Raw genomic sequence first — 17488 nt, 5'->3', positions numbered from 1 at the left:
TTTCTAATCCATTCATCTGCTGATGGGCACTTAGGCTCTTTCCAGATCTTAGCTAGGCTCTTTCCAGAGCTTAGCTATGGTAAATTGTGCTGCTATGAACAAAGGAGTACATATATCCTTTCTGATTGGTGTTTCTGTTTTCTTGGGATATATTCCTAGAAGTGGGATCACTGGGTCAAATGGGAGTTTCATTTTTAACTTTTTGAGGAAACTCCATACTGCCTTCCATAGTGGCTGCACCAGTCTGCATTCCCACCAGCAGTGCACGAGTGTTCCTTTTCCTCTGCATCCTCTCCAGCACTTGTTGTTTGTTGATTTGTTGATGATAGCCAGTCTGACAGGTGTGAAATGGTACCTCATTGTTGTTTTGATTTGCATCTCTCAGATGATTAGTGACTTTGAGCATGTTTTCATATGTCTCTTGGATTTCTGAATGTCCTCTTTTGAAAAGTGTCTATTTAGGTCCTTTGCTGATTTTTTTGATTGGATTGTTTATCTTCCTTTTGTTAAGTTGTATGAGTTCCCTATAAATGTTGGAGATTAAACCCTTATCGGGGATAACAATGGCAAATAGGTTCTCCCATACAGTGGGCTTTCTCTTGTTTTGTTGATGGTTTCTATTGCTGTGCAGAAACTTTTTATTTTGATGTAGTCCCATTTGTTTATTTTCTCTTTAGTTTCCAATGCCCTAGGAGCTGTCTCAGTGAAGAAATTGCTTCAGCATATGTCTGTGATTTTGTTGCCTTTGGATTCCTCTAGTATTTGTATGGATTCTCGTCTTACATTTAAGTCCTTTATCCATTTGAGTTTATTTTTGTATATGGTGTAAGTTGGTGGTCTAGTTTCATTTTTTTGCATGTATCTGTCCAATTTTCCCGACTCCATTTATTGAAGAGACTGTCTTGACTCCATTGAATGTTCTTGCCTCCTTTGTCAAATATTAATTGAGCATATTGGTTCGGGTAGATTTCTGGGTTCTCTATTCTATTACATTGATCTATATGTCTGTTCTTGTCCCAGTACCAGGCAGTTTTGAGAATAGTGGCTTTGTAATACAGCTTGATATCTGGTATTGAGGTCCCACTTACTGTGTTCTTCTTTCTCAGGATCGCTGCAGCTATTTGGGGTCTTTTTTATTCCAGATGAATTTTTGGAGAGTTCTTTCTAGGTCTGTGAAATATGCCATTGATATTTTAATGGGGAGTGCATTGAATTTATAGATTGCTTTCGGTAGTATGGACATTTTAATGATGTTGATTCTACCAATCCATGAACATGGTATGTTCTTCCATCTGTTTATGTCTTCCTCTGTCTCTTTTTTCAACATCCTGTAGTTTTCTGAGTATAGGTCTTCTACCTCTTTAGTTAAGTTTATTCCTAGGTATCTTAATTTTTGGGGTGTGCCAGTAAATGGGTTTGCTTTTTTAGTCTCCCTTTCTGTAAGTTCACTATTGGTGTATAGAAATGCCATAGATTTCTTGGTCTTAATTTTGTATCCTACTACTTTGCCGAATTAATTTAAGTCTAATAGTTTTTTGATGGAGTCTTTAGGGTTTTTTATGTACAATATCATGTCATCTGCGAATAAGGACAGTTTTACTTTTTCTTTTCCAATTTGGATGCCTTTTATTTCTTCTTCTTGTCTAATCACAATGGCTAATACTTCCAGTACTATGTCGAACAGGAGTGGTGAAAGTGGGCATCCCTGTCTTGTTCCTGTTCTTAGGGGAAATGGTGTTAGTTTTTGCCCATTGAATATGATGTTGGCTGTGGGTTTGTCATAGATGGCTTTTATTATGTTAAAGTATGATCCTTCTATTCACACCTTGCTGAGAATTTTTATCAAAAATGGGTGTTGGATTTTGTCAAATGCTTTTTCTGCATCAATTGACTAATTTTTTTCTCTCAATTTGTTTATGTGATGTATCACATTTATTGATTTGCGGATATTGTACCATCCTTACATCCCTGGGATAAATCCTACTTGGTCATGGTGTATGATCTTTCTGATGTACTGCTGGACCCTATTTGCTAGTATTTTGTTGAGGATTTTGGCATCCATGTTCATGAGGGATATTGGCCTATAATTCTCTTTCATTGTGTTGTCTTTCTCTGGTTTTGGTATGAGGGTGATGCTGGCTTCATAGAATGAGCTTGGAAGTGTTCCTTCCTCTTGAATTTTTTGTAGTAGTCTGAGGAGGACAGGTTTTAGTTCTTCCTTGAATGTTTGGTAAAACCCCTGTGAAGCTGTCTGGCCCTGGGCTTTTGTTTGCTGGAAGCTTTTTGATGACTGCTTCAATTTCTTCCATAGTTATTGGCCTATTGAGATTTTTAGATTCTTCCTGATTGAGTTTTGGAAGGCTGAATTTTTATAGGAATATGTCCATTTCCTTCAGGTTGTCTATGTTGTTGGTGTAGAGTTGTTCATAGTATTTTTAACAATCATTTGTATTTCTGTGCCCACCCCTGGTCTAGGGGATTTATCCAGTGATTTCAGTGGTGTATTAAAGTCCCCTACTATGATTTTACTGTCATCCATCTGTTCCTTGATATCTTCCAGGAGTTTTTTTATGTATTTGGATGCTCCTGCATTGGATACATATATGTTTATATGGGTTATATCCTCTTGTTGTATCAATCCCTGTAGTATTATGAAGTGGCCTTCCTTATCTCTTGTTATGGCCTTCACTTTGAGGTCTATTTTGTCAGATAAAAGTATTGCTACCCCAGCTTTTTTTTCATTTACATTTGCCTGAAAGATATTTTTCCAACCCTTCACTTTCAGTCTGTGTGAGTCCCTTGTTCTGAGGTGGGTTTCTTGTAGAAGCTTATATATGGATCATGTTTTTTTATCCATTCAGCCACTCTATGTCCTTTGATTGAAACATTTAGTCCATTTACTTTTAAAGTTATTATTGAAAAATACTCGTTTGTAGCCATTTTTATTTTTTGTGCCTGTGTTCTTTCTTAACTTTTTATTTCTTCTTTTTACACCAGTCCCTTTAGCATTTCTTTCATTGCTGGTTCGGTAGTGATAAACTCCTTTCTTTCTTTTTTTTTTCTGTAAAGCTCCTTATTTCCCCTTCAATTTTTAATGATAGCCTTTCTGGATAGAGTATTCTTGGATTCAGTCCCTTGCTTTGCATCCCTTTGTAAATTTCCATCCATTTTTTTCTGGCCTGATGTGTTTCTGTTGAGAAATCATTTGATAATCTAATGGGAGAGCCCTTGTACGTAACTTTCTGTCTCTATCTTGCTGCCTTTAAGATTCTCTCTTTGTCCTGAACATTTGCCATGGTAATTATGATGTACCTTGGTGTGGGTCTTTTCGATTTCATCTTGTTTGGGACTCTGCTTGTGTGACTTTTTTCTTCCCGACCTCAGGGAAGTTTTTGGACAATATTTCTTCAAATTGGTTTTCTAAGCCTTGTTCCTCTTCCTGTTGTTCTGGCACCCCTATTATTCGTATGTTTCTTTGTTTCATGTTGTCCCATATCTCCCTTAGGCTCTCCTCCTGTATTTTAATTTTTTTCTCCAATTGTAGTTCAGTTTGGGTGTGTTTTGCTTCCCTGTCTTCTAATTCGCTAATTTGGTCCTCTGCTTCTCCTAGTCTACTGTTGAAACTTTCCATGGTGTTTTTTATTGCAGCTATATCACTCTTCATTTCTTCTGGATTCTTACATAAGTTGATTTTTTCCTCCATCCGGTTTATGCATTCTAGAACCCTTATTCTGAATTCTTTTTCTGACATATTGCATGCCTCTCTTTCACTTAGCTGCTTTTCTGGTGATTTCTCCTTTTCTTTCCTTTGGGGGTTTCTTTGTCTTCCCATGTTTGATCTCACTGACAGGTCTAGCTAGATGTTGAGTCATTCAGGGCTACTCCTTGGGTGGCAGTGGCTCCTCAGGCTGCAGTTGCTCCTCTGGCGGTTGTGGTAGCAGCTGCTCCTCAGTTGACAGCAGCTCCTCTGGTGGGTGCTGTTCACAGTCGTGGTGGCTCCTCTGCCTGGTGTGCGGAGGCTTTTCGCACAGCTGCTGTTCCTCAGACAGAGGGTGTGCTGATCACGAGGTTGCTGTTCCTTGGATGGGTGCTGGCTGCACGCTGCTGTTGTTCCTCTGATGAGATGGGCTGCTTGTGAGGCTACTGCTCCTTGGACAGGGGCAGTTTGATTGCAAGGCTGTTGCTTCTCGGATGGGGGTGGGTTGCTCGCGCAGCTGCTGCTCATCGGATGGGAAATGGGCTGCTTGTGCGGCTGCTGCTCCTCAGATCAGAGTGAACTTAACGTGTGGCTGCTCCTCCTCGGATGAGGATGGGCCACTCGCCCAGCTGCTGCTCGTCGGACAGGTGCAGGCTTTGTGTGGCTCTGCTCCTTGGACCGGTGCAGGCTGCGCAGGGCTGCCGCTCCTTGGACATGGGCAGTCTGCTCGTGTGGCTGCTGCTCCTCAGACAGGGGTGGGCTACTGCTGCTCCTCAAATAAAGATGGGTTGCTCACAGAACTGCTGCTCCTCGGATGGGGGCGGGCTGCTCACACAGCTGCTGTTCCTTGGACTGGTGCAGGGTGTGGGCTGTGCTCAGCTGCTGCTCCTCAGATGGGGGAGGGCTGCCTGGGGCTGCCAGTCCTCAGATGTGGGCAGACTGCTTGTGCAGCTGTTGCTCCTCGGACAGGTCGGGCTGCTCACGTGGTTGCTGCTCCTCAGACAGGGGAGCGGGCCGCTTACATAGCTGCTGCTCCTTGGACAGGGGCAGGCCACATGAGGCTGCTGCTCTTAGGCCTGAGGTGGGCTGCTCGTGAGGCGGATGCTCCTTGGACAGGAGTGGGCTGCTCATGTGTCTGCTGCTCAAGTGGTTGCAGTGCCCTGGACTAAAATGTTGGGCCGGTCAGAAGAAAGCTGCTTCAGAACTCACAGGAGCCTGCGCCTGGGGTGACTGGATACTCATTGACCATGGGACCACAGCCGAGGTAGCAGGTCCCTGGCAGGGGCGGCTGTAGAGTCCCAGATGTTACCTGAGGGCACCCTGGGTGGAGGTGAGGCTGGGCTCTCAGTTACATCATCTCTCCCCTTCAAAAAGACGAGGCCTCTGAAGAAGAGCTGGCCTTCTGGTACTGTTTGCAATGGTAGCAGAGGCTGCCTAGTTAGGCTAGCCCAGTTAGCCTGCCCCCAAAGGTCCTGTGGGATCTAACTGTGCCACACACACACACACACACACACCCCACACACAACCATACACTCCTCTTTTGCCCCCTCACTGCTGCCTTATTCCTGCCTCTGTAGCTGGGTCTAGGGTGTAATTGACCCATTCGTGGATAAAGTTTCCTCTCCAGGTGTCTGGTTATGTGGCTCGCTCTCTAGCACTTTAGCCAGACAGGATAAAATTCACCTTAACAAACATGAATGTACTCATGACACCAATAACCCCAATATAAGTGACCACCTGAGAAAAGAGAATTAGGGGAGAGAAAAGAGAGCACAAATGATATCTAAGAGAGAAAAAAAGATAAGAGAGAAAAGAAACAGGAGAATATATATATATATATATATATATATATATATATATATATATATACAGATATGGAGAAAACACCACAGAACCAATAGATAAACCAAACAAATACAAACACGAAACACCCAGTAAAGAGGGTGGGGACAGACTCTGTAGAGGCTGAGCTGATATACAGAAAATAAGGTTAAGAATTGGATAAATATGGGGAGGACCTCAATTCAGTATAGAGGAAGTAGAAAAGGGATGAATGGATAAGAAGAGAAAGAAGGGGAACAAAATAATATATTTACACAAAAATTGATTTTAAAAATAGTATAAAAATAGAAAATAGCAAGTAAAAATAAAATTGAATAATGGAAAGATAATGTGAAAAGAAACAGAAAATAAAAAAACAAACAAAAAAAGGAAAACAAAGAAAAAAGCAAAAAAAAGAGCTAACAAAATAATAATAAAAAATGAAAATGAAAAATTGAAATGTCATTCCTTTGGCTGGTTTAAGATCCCAGTTTTCTGGAATGTCTCCGATTTTTTTTTTTTTTTCTGTTGCTAGGACTGAAGGCCTCTCTATAGGCCAGACTCTGTTAACTCCCAGGGACTAATCAGATTTTTTTAATCCTTTGTACCATCAGGGGGGAATCTGTGAGTAGCTGTACTCCTTGCCTGGAGACTGGAGGAAGGGGCTATATCTTCAGGAGAAAATGGCTGCCCAGGTCCTGGGCTCAGGCGTGACTCAGCACTCAACTTGCTGCCACCTCTCCTGAACCCCCTCCTCTCCCCAGCCTCTCCACAGATTCCACTCATCCACACCTTCTCCAGCACCTCAGCACGGGTGAGTGTCTGTATTCAAAATGTCCTACGAACAGGGTTCAGTGAAAAACAAAACAAAACGTCAACCACAGAAATGGGAAAGACTGAGTCTCTGTGAGCTCCTCTCTTACCGGCACTGTGTGGTCTGGTCAGCCCTTCAGGCTGCCCGCTCTGGGCTCAGTCTTCTGTAATTATGGAACCCAGATCTCAAATCCCCGGGTGCCAACAGTCCTGGGATCTCCTTTCCCCAGTCAGAGGCTGTGCCTGTCCCAAGGGACGTAGCTGGGTTTCCTTCTGACCCTCTGGGCTCAGAGATCTGGCAAACTTTCCTGCCCAGATCCCTGGTTTTTACCTTTCCTGGGGAACTCTGCCCTTCCCGGCTGCAAATTGTCTCACCAGCTGAGTCTCCTTCACCAATTCGGGGTGGATGTTATTCGTTGCAGCTGCTCAATCTATTTGCTCCGGGACAAGCCTTGGGTCACGTCCTCCTATTCCACCACCATCTTGTCTCTCCTCTTCATCTTTTCTTCATCCAGTGGGTTCCCTTTTAATTTTGATGCTGTTTTGTTTGTTTGTTTTTTCTGTGTAGAAGCTTTTATTTTGATGTAGTCCCACTTATTTCCTCCTTTGTTTTTCTTGCCCTTGGAGATGTATTAGTGAAAATTCTGTTCCGTGAGATATCTTATATTTTGTGGCCTACTATATATTAGGTCACTTTAACACCCAAGCCCCATCCCCCTTCCCTTTGACAACCACCACACTGCTGTTTGTGTCCATGAGTCTTTTGGTTCCTATAATTCAACAGGTTGAAAATTAGAAACAATATTTTGAATTCCAGGAGGTGGCACTATAGCTCAAGTTTGTAGTTTCTCCTACCAGAACTGACTCTCAAGGATGCTCTCAGAAGCATGCACAAGGAGCTGGAATGAGAATGGGAAGAATTTGGATTTAGCACCTGGTGTTTTGGGGATGCCCACAGGTCTCATGAAAGAATCCTCAACTGGGGCATACCTGAGGTCTATGGGCAGACTTCCTGCTGAAATCCCAAAGCAGACAACAAGAAAAATATTCCTTCAATGCCCATTGATATTTCTGTCTACTGCCCACTATTACTTCTGCATCCCCCAGTCATGGAGATACCTCCTCAGAAATCTGGGAGCATTTCAAGAGAAATAGGTCCTTTCAGCTGTAACTTGCACAACAGAGCAGACAGGTGGTCACTCACCACTTTTCCTTCCACATCCTTTACCAGGAGAGGTTGCCTCTGATGATATGAGAAGCCTTGTGCCTTGCAGTGTTGCTCTGAGGAGGGGAACCAGATTAGCAAATTTCTCTATTTCCTCTGCCTCAAAATTCATCTCATTTTTACTCTAATAGCATGCCAAATTCCCCTGTAGACAGGCTAACCCTCCACAAATTCTTTATCGGCTATGGGTATCTGCCCAGTTTTGCACCATCATGGTTCTTCCCTCTACCCCCACTATTGTTGTGATGTAGGGGGGGGGGCGGGACAGGCGTGGAGCAGACTCACTAACTCCTTTGGGTTCTCAACCACCACTGAGGTTCTATCTGCCCACTTTGGATGCACAGGTGAGCAGAAACCTCATGGCTATGTTAGTGTAATATGCAGAGGCACCTGGATTTCGTTATGATGTCCAATTAGGTGCTGACATCGCTCTCAATATTTTTATAAACATAACTGCTTATAAAACATAAAAATAGAATATCACCCCTACCATCTCACTATTATATTTCAGAAGTAAACATTATTTTTATTTCTACCTCTAATGTTTGTTTTATACTGTTATGTTTATAGTGTGATATTAATGTATCTATCTTTTGTATATAGTATCTTTTGATCAACATGTATTTATCAATTTTCCTATATATGGAAAATTGAGTAGTTTCCTATGGAGAATTCCAATAGAGAGAGAGCACAAACAGTGACACTATGAGTGAATTTATGTCTCTTGGTGAATATTTACTTGCATTTCTGTGGGAAACATACAAAGCAATAAAATTGATGGGGTCTTAGGGTATGTATTAGTTAGTTATCACAACAATAATACTGAAAATAGACACAAAACTTAGCAACAATGAGCAATGGTTTATTTCTAGTGTCTGGGACCATGGATTGATTGAGAGGGGTCTAATTCAGGCTACAGACCTGTGGACAAGCCAGGCAGCTTTGTGCCTAATGTCTTGTGTCATTAGGGAGTTCTACATTGGAGACTCAGCAGCTGTCCTAGTTAGATTTTTCTCATGAATCTAGTAAAAGTACAAGAGGCCCCACTATGACAGCATATTTTTAAACTCTGACAAGGTCACAATAGTAACATCCCAGTAGTCAAAGCAAGTTTAACAGCAGTCTCAAGCTTAAGAAGCAAGGAAATGCACTCTAATGACCATGAGGCCATAGAAAATGGCAGAGAAGATTCTGAGATAATTTGATTTAAAGCTACATGCATTTAATAGAGGCATGATGTCAGCTGGATGGCAGAATAGAAGTTTTCTACTATCATCTCCATCAATTTTGGCAATCACTCACAGTTGAGGGTACCTTTGTGGGAGTGCTGGAGTTTAGCAGTAAAGTTCTAGCAAACTATTAGAGCAATAAAATATGAAAATCTATCTATATAATCTATCTATATAATAGAGGAATCTGCAAATTGGCTGGGACACTGTAATGTCACAACAGAACAGCAGGGATCTTTGGCTGCATGGCGCCTGGCTGAGGAGAGGGACCTCAAGCCTTGCCCCCTGCTGGGCGGGGCTTGACAGGGGACCTCAGGCCACGGCCCCCACCCTGGCGCCAGGCCTGGACCTCAGATAATGCTCCCCACCCATCGGGGCTTGACCGGGACCTCAGGCTGTGCCCCTTTCCTGGCAGGGCTTGATGGGTACCTCAGGCCATACCCCCCGCCCTGGTGCTGGGCCAGGGGACCTGAGGCTGCAACCCCCATTCAGCCCTGGGCTGGGAGACCTGAGGCTGTGCACCTGCCCAGAGAGGCTTGACAGGGGTGGGGCCGGCTTGGTCTGGATCTCACCCAATGCGGGTGGGGCCGGCTGGGTCTGGGTCTCCTGCGTTTTTGAAGCGCATGTGGGTGGTGGGCATGGACTTGACTCTAGGTCCCGTGAGGGATATTTTTATATACATTTTACTAATTTTCTTTCATCTCTGACACTTCTATTATAGAGAAAGGGCAAATAGCAATATTAAAATATTTCCTCTAATTAATTCCCTTTTAATATGCACAAATTTCATGCACCGGGCCACTAGTAGATGCCTAAAGAGGGAAAGAAGAAGTTTCACTTTACGCACATGACCCCTTAAGTTCAGAATGCTCGATGACTGTAATGGTGGTGTGTAAATGGCTTAACTCTAGCGTAAAAGTTAAAAGACAATTTGTCAAGATAGCATAGCTCAGTGCCAAGTGAGACCCCCCCCGGGCCTTTAATTTCTCCCATGAAGGACAGTGAGTGTGTGAGAACCTGGCCTCCCCAGCAACACTGGATATTGCCTATGAGGCCCACTTCCTTCTCATGCTGTCCAGAGTACTCAGGTTAACTATATGGCAGAAGGGTTGGAAGAAGCTGAGAGCACAGCAACCAGGGCATATAATTCATCAATGGAATGAGGACCCTACTAACCACTTTGCATACTTCATTAGTAAGCCCACCCACTAGCCACTTGGGACACCTTATATGTGAACTTCCCCAATGAATCCACAGGCACTTCAAAGCTCCATGCACCTCACTCACCCCATTCTCATGGCCAGCTTCTGCTCATGCTCCCATGGATGGAGAATGCTAGTCTTTGCAGATGACTACAGAGAATATGTAAAAAGTTGGTCTGGCTTGGCCAGTGTGGCTCCATGGACGAGCATTAACCAGAAAGTCATGGTTCAATTTTTCCAACTCCCTGGTCAGGGCACACGTTCGGGTTGTAGGCTCGATCCCCATCAGGGGGCATGCAGGGGAAGCCAATCAATGATTATCTCTCATCATTGACGCTTCTATCCCTCTCTTTTCCTCTCTGAAGTCAATAAAAATATATAAATATACTAGAAGCCCGGTGCACAAAATTTGTGCATGTCGGGAGAGGGGTGGTGGTGGTGGTGGGGGGTGGTCTCTCAGCCCAGCCTGTGCTCTCTCACAGTCCCAGAGCCCTTAGGGGATGTCCAACTGCCACAGAAACAGGAGAGGCTCCCGCGACCATTGCTGCGCTCGCCAGGCATGAGCCTGGTTTCTGGTTTCTGGCACTTCCCCTGTAGGAGTGCACTGACCACCAGGGGTCAGCTCTTGTATTGAGTGTCTGTCCCCTGGTGACCAGTGCATATCATAGAGCCAAGTTGTTCTGCTGTTTGATCGATCAACTTGCATATTAGCCTTTTATTATATAGAATTAAAAAGTTGGTCTGGCTATATATTATTGGGAGAAGGCACACAAACTTGAGCATTTCAGGGCACCAGTATAGGGAGAACAAACAGGAGGTTCTCAACACTCTGTCTCACTTTACAGTTTTGAGACAAAGCATACAATCTTAAGAATTCCCCTGCACAGAAAACATGGATTGTGGAACAGGCACATTCTTTAAAAAGATCTGAGAACCTCAGAATCCCTAGCCACACTGACAAGTGAAGGTATTTCTCTCCTAAAGCCAGTCTGTAAAGACTGAGGAAGGTGACTGTTTCTTCAAATGGAAGACAGCAAGGCTAGATTTCAAGGAACATGAAAAACAAACAAACAAAACAACAAGGGAATATTACACCACTGAAGGAGCAGAATAATTTTCCAATAACTGTCCCCATAGAAATTAGATTTACAAATTGCCTGGCAAAGGATTTAAAATAATAGTTTTAAGAAAGTCAGGGTGCTATAAGAGAACACAAATAGAAGTAGATGAAATCTATAAAAAATACATGAATAAATCAGAGATTCAACATTGAGATAAAAATGATAAAAAAAATCAAACAAATTCTGAAGCTGAAAGGTCATAAATGAAAAACAAATAAAAAACAGAGAAGTATCAATTGCAGGCTTTATTAAACAGGCAAAAAAAATCTGTGAACTCAAAGACAAGCCATTTAACATTGTCCTATCAGAGGAAAGGGGGGGGGTATAATGTAAAAGGAAATATATAAGAATTATAGAATATCATTATTAAAAAATATATGCATTATAGGAGTCCCAGAATGAGAAGAAACATAGAAAGGGGCAGAAAGTTTAGTTTTTAAAAATGGGTGAAAACTTTCCAAATCTAGTGAGAGATGTGGACATCTAGGCTCATAAAGCTCATAGAACTCCAAATTGATTCAACACAAAGAGGACTTCATGAAGACACACTGAAATAAAACCTTCAAAAATTAAAGACAAAGAATTTGAGACCAGTAAGAGAAAAAAAAAATCACATTACGTCAAAGGAATCCCCCATAAGGCTATCAGCAGTTTTCTTGGCAAAAATTTTGCAGGAGCAGATAGAGTGGGATAATATATTCAAAGTGCTGAAAAGAAAAAAAAAAAGAAGAAAAAAAACCACCTGCCAACTAATACTAGGCAAAGCTGTTCTTCAAAAATAAAAAAGCAATATAAATTTTTAAAGAAAAACAAATGCTGAGGGAGTTCATTATCACTTGATCTGCCTTTCAAGTTGATATGAAAAGGCAATATATGCTTTAGTAACATGAAAGTAAAAACTCATTGATAAAGGTAAGTATAGAATCACATTCAGAATACTGAACTACTCTACTAGTGGTGTGTAAATTACTTAACTCTAGGATAAAGGCTAAAAGACAATGTGTTAATAAATGCACAATATTAAAATATGTAAATTGGACATTGGGAACTTAAAATATGGGGTAGATTTTTTTGTATGTAATTGAAATTCAGCTATGAGGTTAAAATAGACCAACTATAATAATAAAAGGGTAATATGCTACTTAGACCGGACATATTCTGGACGTCATTCTGGACGTCCTTCCTGATGAAGCCAGGGCTGGAGGGAAGCCAGCTGGGTCCCAGTTGCCTGCAGGCAGCCCAAGGGAAGCCAGCCTTGTCCTGGGTGCCTGCGGGCAGCCTGAGGGAAGCCAACCTGGGTCCCGGGTACTGGAGGGAAGTTGGTGCCAGCAGCCAGGGGAAGGAGGGCCTACTCTTGCATAAATTTTCATGCATTGGGCCTCTAGTTATTATTATAAAATGGTTTGTAGAAACCTCATAGTATCCATAAAGCAGAAGTATTTATTATATACAAAATATGAAGAAGAAATCAGTATGTTCTCTTTGAGGAAGTGTCTATTCAGGTTCTTTGTCCATTTTTTTTTTAATCAGATTGTTCTTTTTCTTTTGGGTGTTGAGTTTTATAAGTGCTTTATAAGTTTTAGGTATTAACCCCTTATTAGATGTATCAGCGAATATGCTCTTCCATCCATTGGCTTGTCTTTTCATTTTGTTGATTGTTTTCTTTGCTGTGCAAAAACTTTTTAGTTTGATGTAGTTCCATGTTTGTTTTTCTTTTGTTTTCCTTGCCCAAGGAGATATGTCAGAAAAAAATATTGCTATGAGACATGTCCAAGATTTACTGTCCATGTTTTCTTCTAGAATTTTTATGGTTTTGAGTCTAACATCTATGTCTTTTATATATATATTTCAGAGAGGAAGGGACAGGGATGGAAAGAATCATTGATAGGCTACCTCCTGCATGTGCCCAAATGGGAATCAAGCCCACAACTGGGCATGTACCCTGACCGAGAAGCAAACTGTGACCTTCTGGTTCATAGGTTGATGCTTAACCACTGAGCAACACCAGCCGGGCTAACATTTTTAAGTATTTAATTAATTTTGAGTTTATTCTTGTGTGTGGTGTGAGAAGGTGGTCTAATTTCATTTTTTGTGTGTATCTGTCCAATTTTTCCAACATCATTAATTGAATAGACTATCTTTAGCTCATTGCATGTGTTTTTATGCACTGTTAGTGAAAATGCAGATTGGTGCAGCACCTGTGGAAAGCAGTATAGAATTAACATCAAAAGATTAAAATTGAAAATGTTTTATGTTCCAGAAATTCCACTTTTGGGAATTTATCCAAAGAAACTTGAAACATTAATTTGAAAGAATGTATGCATCCTTATGCTCATTGCAGTAGTTTTTTTACAATAGCCAAGATTTGCAAGAAACCCAAGCAATCGATAGATGAGTGAATAAAACAGCTATGGTATATTTACATAGTAGAATACTGCCCAGCTATAAAAAGGAAGAAAGGTTTGCACTTTGTGACAGCATGGATTGACTAGACTACATTACCATATGCTAAGTGAAATAAGCCAGTCTGAGAAAGACAAGTACCATATGATTTTACTCGTGGAATTTAATCCACAAACTGAACTAAGAAGCAAAACAGAGACAGACTTATAGATAGAGAGCAGCCAGACAGCTTGCAGGGGTAGGGAGTGGGTGGATGGAGGGATTAATCAAAAAAGAAAAAAAAGAGAGAGAACTCTTGGACAACAGTGAGATGATTGCAGGGAGTAGGGTGGATGGGGAAAAGAATATATGAGTATAGAGGGGATAAATTGTGATGGACAAATAAAATAAAATAAAGGAAAAAAGAAGGTATCAAACCATACACTACAAGAAATCATCATATGACAAAGGAAGAAAACACAAGAAAAAAAAAAAGGAACAAAGGAACTACATAAGAGCCAGAAAGCAATTGACAAGATTCACCAGTGAAGTTTAGTCCTGGAATTTTGTTTGTTGAAAGGTTTTTAATTGTGGATTCACTCTCCTTACTAGTAATCAGTCTGTTTAGATTTTCTGTTTTTCATGGTTTTCCGGGAGCTGGTCCATCCTTGCTGTTTCAAGGGACCTGGCATATTTGGCATACTGTTCTTAATATGTTTGCTCACCTTCTTGGCACTATGTGTTTTAACCAAGGTCACCTCTCTGAGAAAGGTTGTTTCCCCAGGTAGGAATTTTCCCCTGAAGTTAGGGAGGGAATAAAACCCCTCAACTAAGTGCCAGGCGGGCAATTAATCACTTTAACTATGAACAATCATGCTTAAGCTACATAATCTTTACTCCCTGGAATGGAGATAAGAAACGCCCTAACATTTGGAATAGAGATTGATAGGATTGGAATCAACTGGTATAAATACAGGTATAACAAGACAACAGGACACAGAACCTAGACACAGAACCTACACAGAACCTAGACACAGAAGAACTTCACTGGAGAGAACATGGCAAAAGATCCTGGACAGAAACTGGCCACAGAACCTAGAGACAGAACCTAACAAGAGAACCTGGCTGAAGAACCTAGAGACAGAACCTGGCTACAGAACCTGGATAGAACATGGCAAGAGAACCTGACTAGAACCTGGTGACTGAACCTGGCAAAAGATCCTGGATAGGACCTGGCTACAGAACTTGGTTGGAGAACCTAGCCAGAACCTGGCTACAGAATCTGGTGATCGAACCTGGCTGGGGAACCTGGGGAACCTGGCTGGAGAACCTAGCAAGAGAACATGGACACAGAACCTGGCTGGAGATCCTAACCAGAACTTTGCTGGAGATCCTGGACAGAACCAGTCTGGAGAACCTAGCGACAGAACCTGACGACAGAACCTGACTGGAGATCCTAGATAGAACCAGGAGAGAGAACCCAACCATGCTGGTCAACTGAATGCTGCCTCCGTGTCATCCCTTCTTCGCTGACTCAGTCCACACCTTTGGGGACCCCTGGACCTGCTGGGGCAGGACCCCAGCAATGGTTCAGTCTTGGTAGTTGCATATTTCTAGCATTTTATCCATTTCTTCTAGGTTGTCAAATTCATTGGTGTATATGCTTATTCATGGTAGTCTCTTATGATTCTTTGTGGGTTGTTTTTTTGTTTTTGTTTTGTGTGTGCGTGTGGTATCAGTTGTAACATATCCTTTTTATGTTTGATTTTATTTATTTTGAGTTCTTTTTTTAAAGATTTTAAAATTGAAAGGAAGAAAGAGGAGAGAGAAACATCAATCTGATGCTGTCTGCCTGCCTCCTACCAGGGATTGAGCTCACAGTGCAGGCATGTGCCCTGACCAGGAATTAAACTGAGCCGCCAGAGCCTTTTTGAATTGTTGTTTGTTGTTGTTGTTGTTGTTGTTTTTGTTGTTGTTGTTGTTGTTCTTCTTCTTCTTCTTCTTGTTCTTCTTCTTCTTCCTCCTCCTCCTCCTCCTCCTCCTCCTCCTCTTCCTCCTCCTCCTCCTCCTCCTCCTCCTCCTCCTCCTCCTCCTCCTCCTCCTCATTCTTTAATGAAGCTAGATAAATATTTGTCAATTTTATTTATTTTTTCAGAGAACAAGCTCTTTCATTGATTTTTCTATTGTCTTCCTATTCCCTATTTCATTTATCCCTGTTCTGATTTTTCTTACTTCTTTCCTTCTACTACTCTTAGGCTTCATTTGTTCTTTTTCTAGTTTTTAGAGGTATTTAGTTTTATTCTCTGAGATTTTTCTTGTTTCTTTATGTAGGCATTTATCACTATAAACTTTCTTCTGATAACTGTTTTGCTGCATCTCATCAATTTTGGTATCTTATGTTTTCTTTTTTTGTCTAATAGTATTTTTTAATTTCTCTCTTGATTATTTCTTTATCCCATTGGTTTTTAAATATTGTATTTTGTTTTCTAATATACATTGTAAATTTGTATCTGATTCACATTTTTAGTTTCTCTACTGAGAAGGTATATATTTCATTAAGTTAATGAATGCTCACATTTACCTCATAGAAGATGCTTATAATATGTATCCTGTCAGGATTGGCATCTCTTGGTTTTCTTTTCCATTAACCTTTGATCAGATTTCCCTGGCTTTTTAATGTTATGCAATTTTTGATTATAATACTGTGATGTGAGGTTCTAGAATCTATTAAAATCCTCTGGAGAATGCTGATTTCTTTGTTTGTTTTAGCATGCAGTTATGCTGGTTAGGTTCTGACCACAAGTTCTGCCTCATCTACCATAGTTTCAAAGTCAGCTCAAAGCTTTTTCTAGGCTACTTCTGTCTTCTGGGTACATGTGCCACTCAAGGTTTGGTCTGGGATTTGGGAAGGCATTTACATTGTAGTTCAGTTCTTGAAGTTTACTATACTTCTTTGGATCTCTTCTGAGTGTGCTCATCTCAGTGTAGAGTCCAGAACTTATGACAGTTCATAGCAGAAGTAGGGAATGTCAATTTTATTTCTCTTTTCTTTGTGATTTCTTTCCCAATCTTGGATGCTTCACACATTTTTTTTTTCCAGTTTCACTGTTCGTAAAGATAGTGTTAACTCAGAGTTTCAACTTTCTGTAGTGTTATGCAACCCTGCATGGTTGAATCTGATTATTGCTGAATAAAAATTAAGATGAATAAAGAATGAGGATCAGTTGAGAAGGTATTTCAGAAATATAAAAGATCTTGAAGTTTGAAGATGTTAAAAACTTGGAGATAAAAAGTAGAATAATGAAGTATTATTTTCCTGCAGTCAAATGTAAAATAAATTTAGTTAAGTAGTTGTATAAGTAGAGTTAAGAAAATCTTTTCAAGACATGTTTCTTTTATTTTTTCCCTTTATTGATTAAGATATTACAAATGTGTCCTTACTCCCCCCAATGTCCCCTCATCCCCCCAATCCTGCCCTCACACTCACCCCCTGTTGTCCACATCCATCGCTTAGGCATATATGCATGCATACAAGTCCTTTACATGTTTCTTTTGAATAAATAAATCCTCAGAGATTTTTATCCAGGAAGAATTATCAAAAAGTTCATTACATGCCTCTGTTTAGACTCACCCAAAAAAAAGATTCAGATACAAAGAATGAACATCATAGAAATAACCACTTATTTTCAAATTCTCAATATTTTGTTGATATTTTTGGCTTTCCTATCAATATAATAGGTCAACATTTTATTTTTTATTTATTTATCCATTCATTTATTATTTATTTATTTTTTCTTGGAACTGGTTTCAGTAATAGCAGCCCCATGAATGATTCATTTTAAATATATGAGCTCTTGTGCTCTCATTCTTGTTTAATTTCTGTTTTGGTTTCCCTTACCCTTATTTTAAAAAGACCATTTTCCTGTAAATCTTCATCCTTAAATGCCTTAATGTAAATAGGGAAGAAGAGTGTGAGAACCACTCCTAGAACATAGTCA

Source organism: Myotis daubentonii, chromosome 2 (genome assembly GCF_963259705.1).
Source record: "Myotis daubentonii chromosome 2, mMyoDau2.1, whole genome shotgun sequence".
In the NCBI taxonomy this organism is placed as follows: Eukaryota; Metazoa; Chordata; class Mammalia; order Chiroptera; family Vespertilionidae; genus Myotis; species Myotis daubentonii.
The sequence above is the reverse complement of the archived record's forward strand: the minus strand, read 5'-3'. Positions refer to the sequence as shown.